The sequence below is a fragment of the Staurois parvus genome, unplaced genomic scaffold (assembly GCF_062004578.1).
Source record: "Staurois parvus isolate SC_StPar_1 unplaced genomic scaffold, SC_StPar_1.0 ptg000839l, whole genome shotgun sequence".
In the NCBI taxonomy this organism is placed as follows: Eukaryota; Metazoa; Chordata; class Amphibia; order Anura; family Ranidae; genus Staurois; species Staurois parvus.
This window is the reverse complement of record NW_028318635.1, coordinates 3,691,801-3,701,124: the sequence shown is the minus strand read 5'-3', so window position 1 is coordinate 3,701,124 and position 9,324 is coordinate 3,691,801. Positions and strand designations below refer to the sequence as shown.

Genomic DNA, 9,324 nt, shown 5'->3' with positions numbered 1-9,324 from the left:
AGAGAACATGCAAACTCCAGGCAGGTTGTGTCATGGTTGGGATTCAAACCACCAATTTTAGTGCTGTTAGGCAAAGGAGCTAACCACTTAACCACTGTGCATACAAGATCTTGTGATTTTCAGCATGTTCATGTGATAGTATAGCATGAATGCATCCTCAAGCTTCACATGACACTATGCTCGGTGTGAACAGGCACAACTGAAAACGCTGGGATGATGTTGAATGTTTGGGAGCTTTGAGCTACAAAATGCTCAGGCATGAATGGGGCCCAAAACACCACAATATAAATAAATAGTAAATCGAAAAAGATACAACAGCAGTCTAGTAAAATAATACAAATCAGTACTAGAATATATACAGTAAGATTTGTTTTTAGCACTAGTTCACACCAGAATCGCATAGGAACGCAGTCCACGTTCCTTTGTGTTCCCCTGCAGTGTGATTTGGTAGCCCATTCATTTGAATAGTCTACAAATTGCACTGGGACACAAAAAAGTAGTGCATGCACTACTTTTAAAAAGCGTGCCGCACCAAATCGTATAGTACTGTGGTAGAATGCGATTTGGTGCCTGCAAGCGCACTGCATTTGGGATGCTGTTAACAATGTACTGGCACCAGCAGCAGATACCAAAGCCAGTGCGATTTGAGCGCCGTGCGGGAGGCGCACATGAAACCCGCCTTTCCAGCGCTGCTTTCTGGTGTGAAACAGACCCTGGACAAGACCAAGCCAGACATCTGAGAATGTGTTTAATAACAAAGGATTTCTAAACATTTCTGCTTGTGTTCAGTATTCCATAACACATAGTTTTCAAGAAATGTTTATATATATATCAGAGGTCTGTTGACATATCTTGGTGTACTTGTCCTAGCAGATGAATAGTAACAGGAAAGTTGTATTGAAGAGCTCTGAATAGACTGCAGATCTTTTCCCACCATCCTGGGCTGAGCAATGTTTGTGAAATCTGCCCTCCCTCCTGGCTCCATAAAAGATGGCAGATCTAGGAAACAGAAGTCTGTATTCTCCACTGCCTTCTAAAAACAGCTGGATGTCCCCTCCTCCCTCTGCCTGCGATCTCCCCTCTGCTTCCTCTTTTGTTTCATCCATTGAGTGGAGCAGGCTGAGCCGCATCACAGCAGCACACAGGAGATCTCAGCACAGGCTCAGCACTCATCATAGGTACCATGTATCCATCTCTCCTCTATTGCCAGCCCGAGGATGTTACAATGACTGACAGTGTCTGATGGTCCCTGCACTGGATTGCCCTTCACCCCCAGGAAGGACAAGGAAGGATCGGGGCTCCCAGGGAGCTGCCTCTGCTGTCACCGCTGTGCCCACTCTGGCTGCCCTATCCTCCCCCACCAACTTGTGTCCTTTGGCTGCAGGGAGTGGCTGGGAGCTCAGAGCCAGGGACAGACTGCAGGGCTGGGCTAGCACTCTCTGATACCCTGCCTCCCCACTGGATGCTGCTACTGCTGCTGCTGACATATCACAAGGTAAGGTCCTCATGGCTGATCATTCAGGGGTGATGATGGGGTGGTCAGATCCTGGAAGGGAGTTTCCCACAAACCTCACTGATGAAGATCTGCAACAAAGGAGCAGGCTACGACACAACCGGCGTGCTATGTATGGGCGGACAGCTCCATGCTGCCTGTCATCTACACACCCTGTGTGTGCAGCCACATGGTCACATCTCACTTATCCATGGCAGTCATCTCAGGTGGAAATCACACTTATATCCCTGCCTGGATGCATCAGCCGCCAATTGTTCCTTCCATGCATTGGCAGCAATGGAAAATATATGTATTATATTGTAGATTATTGTACACCAGTGCAAGCTGTATGACATTGTCAATCAGCACTGCTATGTTCATGTACATGTGTCTGCTGTCACACCCTTTTATAAGGTATTGAAAGGTAGATCTCTGTCTGTCTGTCTGTCTGTCTATCTATCTATCTTTTATTTATCATCTGTCTCCTCTATCTATCTATCTATCTATCTATCTATCTATCTATCTTTCCTCTACCTAGCTGTCTATCTATCTATCTATCTATCTATCTATCTATCTATCTATCTTTCCTCTACCTAGCTGTCTATCTTTTATCTATCATCTGTCTATCTTCTATCTGTTTGCCTACATTCTGGTCTATCTATATTCTATCTAGGTGTCTATCTGTTAGCTATCTATCTATCTTCTACCTAGCTGTCTGTCTTTTATCTATCATCTGTCTATCTTCTATCTGTCTGTCTACATACCGGTCTGTCTATCTTCTACCTAGGTGTTTATCTGTTAGCTATCATCTGTCTATCATCCATCTATCTGCCTACATTCTGGTCTATATCTATCTATCTATCTATCTATCTATCTATCTATCTATCTTGTACCTAGCTGTCTGTTATCTATCATGTCTATCATCCATCTATCTGTTTACATTTCTATCTATCTATCTATCTATCTATCTATCTATCTATCTATCTATCTATCTATCAATCTTCTACCTAGCTATCATCTGTTTATCATCCCTCTATCTGTCTACATTCTGGTCTATCTATCTATCTATCTATCTATCTTCTACCTAGGTGTCTATCTGTTAGCTATCATCTGTCTATCATCCGTCTATCTGTCTACATTCTGGTCTATATCCATCTATCTATCTATCTATCTATCTATCTATCTATCTATCTATCTATCTATCTATCTATCTATCTATCTATCTATCTATGTCTGTCTGTCTGTCTGTCAAGTGATCTGTATATGCAGGTTCTACAGTTTTTTGCTTTTACTTTTAGGTAGTGATAATCACCAGATCTTACCTATCTTTCAAAATTACTTTTCCACAGTCTACTCAAGGATTTCCAGCCTTGGTCTTGTGAAAACTGCCTATAAGTCATTTCTGAGACACCTCAGAGCTAAACTATTGACACACTATGACACAGTGAGGCGGAATCATTTCATGGATAAGGAATCAATTTTTTTCCTTTAAAATGTATGTAGTAATGTGTATGACTCCACAAATGCAATATTCTGATTGGCTTCTTAGGCTTTCTCACCTACCTCAAATCTTATGAGAGTCAGTCTAGCACTTTGGTTCAGGCATGCATATAATCCATGTGTGTGCTTTATTATATTCCTGATAGTGCTTTTGCATAATCTTGATGCTTCCTTGTGTTTTATCAGTTGATTTTCATCCAACTGAAAATATTGGTATCTCTTTCCAAAATCGAATATACCTATTATATAACAGATAAATATACTGGAGAGATAGATAGATAGATAGATAGAGAGATTGTTCATATTTTATTATATATATTCTAAAAATTATAAAAAAGAAAACTCAAATGCATGTGACATGTGACACACCCATCTGTATATTGCCGCATATTATTTTATTCTAAGGTTATATACTGGTTAATTCGTATCAATGACAAACTGTTTTACAGATTACAGAAGTCATTGTTGCACTGCAGATGAAACCATTTACCAAAAATAATGAGAATTATACTAAACATTTTTGACTAACATAATATTTATCTGAAACACTAGAAGTGTATTAACTATGAAGATGTTTGGCACTGGTGTAACAGGAAATAGTGTGACCAGATGAAATAAACATATTACAGATATGTTTTATGTGAACAAAAAATGACTTGAGTTTTGAGTACTTGAGTTGGTGAAAATACTGTTTGTAGCAGGCCAACTCCGGAATCAGGAAGAAGGTTATGCCAAGTGGACTAAAAATTGCACTATCACTCTTGAAGGGAAGACATACAAAACCTTTTGTTGGACTTCCACTGCATTTAACTTTTTAAAGCCTAAAATGGTGGCTAACACAGTTCAGAAATTTGCAAATGTCTTTCTGACAAGTACTGTATAGAAAGAAATATTTTCTTTCTGGTTGCTGAAGTAGTTTAGCAACAAGCATAGCAAAGGCAGTAATTTCTTGGAGACCCAATAGCCTTGGGGCCCAGCCTTAGTCATGGACAGGGCTTGGACAGGTCCTTGAACAGTTGACAACCAGATATATCACAGAGCAGTGATTGTTACATTTTGTGATTCTCCCTTGATATATGCATGGAGGTTTTTCCAACCTTAAAACCATATTTGAGTGGATCCCTAAATTCCATGGTTATGTGCACATCAGACAAATCTATATATAAGAATTCAAGAGAGTCAAATAATGTTGAATCCACAGTTCTCCCTGGATTATCCATATTAAATAGAGGGAAATGGTAAATTATCTTACTTCTCCTTTTCCAAGGGGACTGCAGGGGTTTAGCTATAGAGTTTGTCCATCCAAAAGTGTTTTTTTTTTCAGTTTTGTAACATGCTGCAGAGGATTACCTCTGTGCCTGAGTTCCTGGGTTTGCACACCATCTGTTGCCATTATGAGCACTTGGTACTCCCTCTACTGATTTTTTTTTTATTGTTATGGGCAGTGCAACAGGAGTAACACCCAAAACTCCCAGGTGGACAGAACCAGATGTGGGAGTTGGCAGGAAGATCTCAGTGGTGGAGTGTCTAAGACTATGAATAACCAGGGGCAGATTCAGGACAATCTATAGCTCAAATAAAATCTTACCCTTTATACCTTTACCCGAAGTAAAGAATTAACCTCAGTGGCAGGAATAATGCTTTAAGGGCCAGATAAAGGCCTGCACAAAGGGCCGCACTTTGGAGACCATTGCATTACATTATGGGAAATGTAGATAAAAAATATTTCCCCAAGAAGTGATATAAGCTTTGTATTACCTGCCAAAGGAGCCCGTAACCTGAATTCAGCACATTTTATTCAGGTCTTTGGGCTCTCGAACCTAGGTACCAATACGTTATCTCTAATAATGTGAGCCCCAAACTGGCTACTGCTTTTTTTTTAAAAAAAAAGGTGTTCTGTGATTGGAGAAGGAGAGATTTTGATGTTAAGGTGCCACTTGTCCACTCACAGAACACCTTGTAGTCTTTGAAAATATATACTTTTCTGAATGGAGGAGTTTCACAGTAAGGCCCCAGCTGTCAGTTTTACTGGTAGAACTTAAACTGACATCACCGTCAGAGGCTGTATATAAGTAACGTTTCTCAACAAGGAAGCATCACCACCAGTGGTACACACACCACTGAATGGACCTAGCTGATAAGGTTTTTGCCCATACTTCAGCTTTAATATTCTTGGGCAAAATATACAATAATAATACGTATATTGGAGAGACAGTCTAATCTAGTGGAAGCAAGTGTCATCAATGACATGTCTCTCAGATGCTGTTTGAAGCATCTCAGAAACATTTAGAGCCAAGAATAAGCACTTCCAATATGCATTAACTGATAAATGTTCTACAGTTCAGGAGAATGTAAAAACTTGGGTTTGTCATATTAACACTGGTCCTTTATTACATACTGAGTCACTGACTTGGAACGCAGAAAGGGAACTCATAACTTTTCTGACCTCACTGGCTATGTACACGTCTGTGACTCACTAAGTGAAGTCACCTATTAAAGCCAGGATCCTCATGACAATGCTGGACTTTGCATCTTTAAAGCCTGATTTGGCGATGGCAGCTTTCATATTTGTATCTTTACAGGTATTCAGAAGAGGGTTAATTTGGCAAAGTATGAGGATACAATGAGAAAATTACAAGTGAATTAAGGTGATCTTGTTGTGTGTACTTAAAGTTAAACTCTGGGCACATAAACCTTTATTCAAATATCTACCTCGATAGCCACAAGCGATAGAAATCTGATTTGTGTACCAAGTGTGTTTAGAAACCCAGTGATTACCTTGTAAAAATAGAAGTGATATCTTCACTGTGCTGCACATAGCCTATGCAGAAAGCAGAGCTGTACAAAGCACTCAACAAGTCCACCTAATACAGACTGCCTGCAGAAAACTGCAGGAGGGGGCGGATACAAGACCAGGTACCCTGCACAAGGAGAGAGAGCAACACTGTCTGGTCTTTATTACAGGAAGCTCTTGCACACAGGCAAAGTTTCACTTTGGATTGCACTTTTTGATAATAAGCAGTAGCACCTACAGTGATGGTTTAAATTCCTTCATCATGACTGTATTTATCATAATGGCATTTGTGGGCACATGCCTAGGACAGCAGGGCTAGAAGTGGCATCACAATTTGACACTAGTGACTAAATTCAGTAGAAGTGTAAGGCCTATTTCATATGGCCAGCGTGGTGGCGGTAAAAACAGAAGGCTGACACCCCCCCAGTAAAAGCAGACATAGGAGCCAAGTTGGGTCTGTATACATGCTGTGGCCGCAATGCTTTCCTTCACATCCACTGCAAATTTAACTCAACTTACCAGTTTGACAGGTGGCAACACCTGTCAAACCCACCCATTGCGGTCACTGGTACTGCACCGCATCCACGTGCCAAAAGCTCGGTTTCCAATTGTGGCACTATTTCAGTACAAAATCACCTTGGGATTGAACACCATGGACACTGTGCCTCTACCTCCTGTTAGGGCCAGTTCACACCAGAACACAGTGCTGGAAACCTGCGTTCTGTGCATGTTTCCCGCACCACTTTCAAAACGTATTGCACCTGCGATCTGCAGTGGGTGTCAGTGTTAACTTAGCAACACCCCAAATACAGGGTGCAACACAGTGCATTTGCCAATACTGGATCACATGCAACAGTTACACCATGTATTCCAGTTGCTGTGTGTTTTTAAAGTAGTGCATGCACTACTGTTGATAAGGTCCAGTGTGATTTCAGCCCATTCAAATGAGTGGGCTGAAATCACACTGCACCTGGATTGCATATGAATTGCATAGGGATGCACAGCACGTTCCTGTGTGATTTATGGTGTGAACCAGCCCTTAAAGTGCTACTAAACCCAGTAATATCAGTGTGTATATGCAGTAAAGCATGCTTGTTATACTCACTATGGAACCCAAGGAGTTAATCCTCCACATTGTGTAAAAAGGCTATTTGATCCTGTCTTCTCTGATCTTCCCCTTCTTCCACAGTCCCCAATCCATCTGCCGACATTACAGAGAGGCACTCTGCTCAGTTTGGTGTGTATTGCTAGAGTGTTTTTTTTACTGGGAGGGTGCATGTGATCAGCACAGGGCCAATCAGTACTGTCCAAACAGAGGGTCAGGGGTTATGCAGCCTTATAGGACAGTCAGATGAGAATGAAAACTCCCCCTACAAGCTTTAACCAGTGCTTGGCTGAACACTGATAGAAGTCACAAGACTGCTCTAACTGCTGATGAGAAACGGTATTTAGCAGTTTATATTTACTAAAATAATTGCATTTCCATTTTCTGTGTACTGTGGGAGACCAGATATAGTGAACGCAGGGTCATGGGTTTAGTAACAGTTTAAATAGCAATCCACTGTAAATGGCTTTTCAGAAGCAGTACAGACTGCTATCTGTGTGAAAAGGGCCTAAGAGAAGGAGTCCAGGAAGGGTGACAGAAGTTACAATACTCTTTAGTCCTCATGCACACTTGACGTGTTTACAGCGGCTGTTTTTGGCTTTTGGTGTTTTTTTTTTTCTACAGCCAGTAAACCCTCCAGCATGTTATCCTATGTATCCATGCACACATAGATTGTAATCAGCATTTTTTGGCAGGGGCGTCTTTTGGCTGGAAAAAAACCCAGAACTAGTTGGTTTCTAGAGTTTTTTAGCTGTAAAAACCCTCTAAAACTGAAAATGCAGTTAAACGTGGTAAACCTGTGTTTTTCTTTACCTTTTTTGAGTTAAAAAAAGTTTTTTTTTGTAAAAAAAAAAAAGCTAAAAAATGCTGCTAAATGCCAATGTACAAATGCTAAAAAACGCTGAAAAACATACGTGTTTATCGTGACTTTACACAGCTAACGTTACCAGCGTTAATAAAACGCCCAGTGTGCATGGAGCCTGAATGGTCATAGACGTAAAAAAACATCTTCTTTTCCCTGGACTATGCAGATGAAAAGTAGTGCTGCATGTGAAGCAGGCCAAAGGATGCCTCCAGTAGCACATTCTAGCTCTAGTTTTTTACTACAATAACTACACAACAGGAGAGATGGATCATGTACAAAAAATACCTCATTGTTATGATTGTTTCTTATTCATTGTTATCATTTTTTCTACAGCCAGTAAACTCCCCAGCTTGTTATCTTATGTGTTTATGCACACATGGACTGTAATCAATGTTTTATGACTGGAAAAAAACCCAGAACTAGTTGGTTTCTAGAGTTTTTTAGCTGTAAAATCCCTCTAACGCTGAAAACGTGGTAAAATGTGGTAAACCTGCGTTTTTTTGACCTTTTTTGAGTAAAAAAAAATATTTTTTTGTCAAAAAAAACCGCTAAAAAATGCAAACACAGAGCCTGAACATTCATAGACGTAAAAACCATCTTCTTTTCCCTGTTTCGTGGACTATGCAGATGAAAAGTAGTGCTGCATATGAAGCAGACCACACGATGCCTCCAGTAGCACATTGCAGCTCTAGATTTTTACTACAATAACTACACAACACAAGAGATGGAGCATGCACAAAAAGACCTCATTGTTATGATGTGTCAAGGACAGCACAATGTTTAAAGATGGTCCTGCCCTTCACAGCATCTTTGATTACTCTCCTGTGCGGAAATGTTCTTGATCAAACATTATTATTATACAGGATTTATATCAGTTTGCTCAGCGCTTTACAATATAACGGGAGACAATACAGCAACAATACAGTTCAATACAAGAGGATAGGAGGGCCCTGCTCCTTAGAGCTTACAATCTAAGACATGTTTACTACTTTGTTTGGAACCCATCCATGATTTTGAAATGACTAGAAGACCCTGCTTTTCTGTGTGTTTATTCCAATCATCCCTATTGTTCATAAACTATTGGTGACAGCTGATATCATTTTCACCCAAACCACATAACAAATTCTTGGATGTTTAGATCCAATTGATACCATTGGTATTAGGACATGTGGGTTGTATTTTTATTATTTACATGTACAAAGATAGAAGCTGTGTTGTATTTTCAGCCATTTTGGACTAGTTGGAAGTGATTTTACAGTGCTTGTAAACAGCCAGCCCAGTGGAGCTTTAGAGAGCAGGCCAAATTGTTCATCTCCAATAAATGGTGTAATTGCTTCCTGTTTCATTGTGCTCTTTTCAACTGCCAAATGCAATCAGGGAAATTCAGCTTTTGTTTGGTGTAATGCTGTATTCACTTCATTTATCAATGTTTGGTATACAGACTGTATTCTGTAGTGCTTTCTGTAACAGCAGCATAAATAAAGTTATTATATGGTGTTTTATATTATACAGTACCCAAGGGAGGACTTAGGAGGAAATACTGTGCAGTATGTGTTCCTGCTGAGAAC

The 9,324-nt window shown here is 40.2% G+C and overlaps 1 protein-coding gene across 2 annotated transcripts in view; it reads left to right on the top strand.

Moving 5' to 3' along the window:
- Positions 1–1,000: 1,000 nt before the first annotated feature.
- Positions 1,001–9,324, top strand: part of CLIP2 (CAP-Gly domain containing linker protein 2) — a 210,310-nt gene continuing 201,986 nt past the window's right edge. For both annotated transcript variants that reach the window (XM_089655396.1, XM_089655395.1), the window contains exon 1: positions 1,001–1,495. The gene's annotated coding sequence lies outside the window, so the exon portion shown is untranslated. The remainder of the gene's footprint in view (positions 1,496–9,324) is intronic.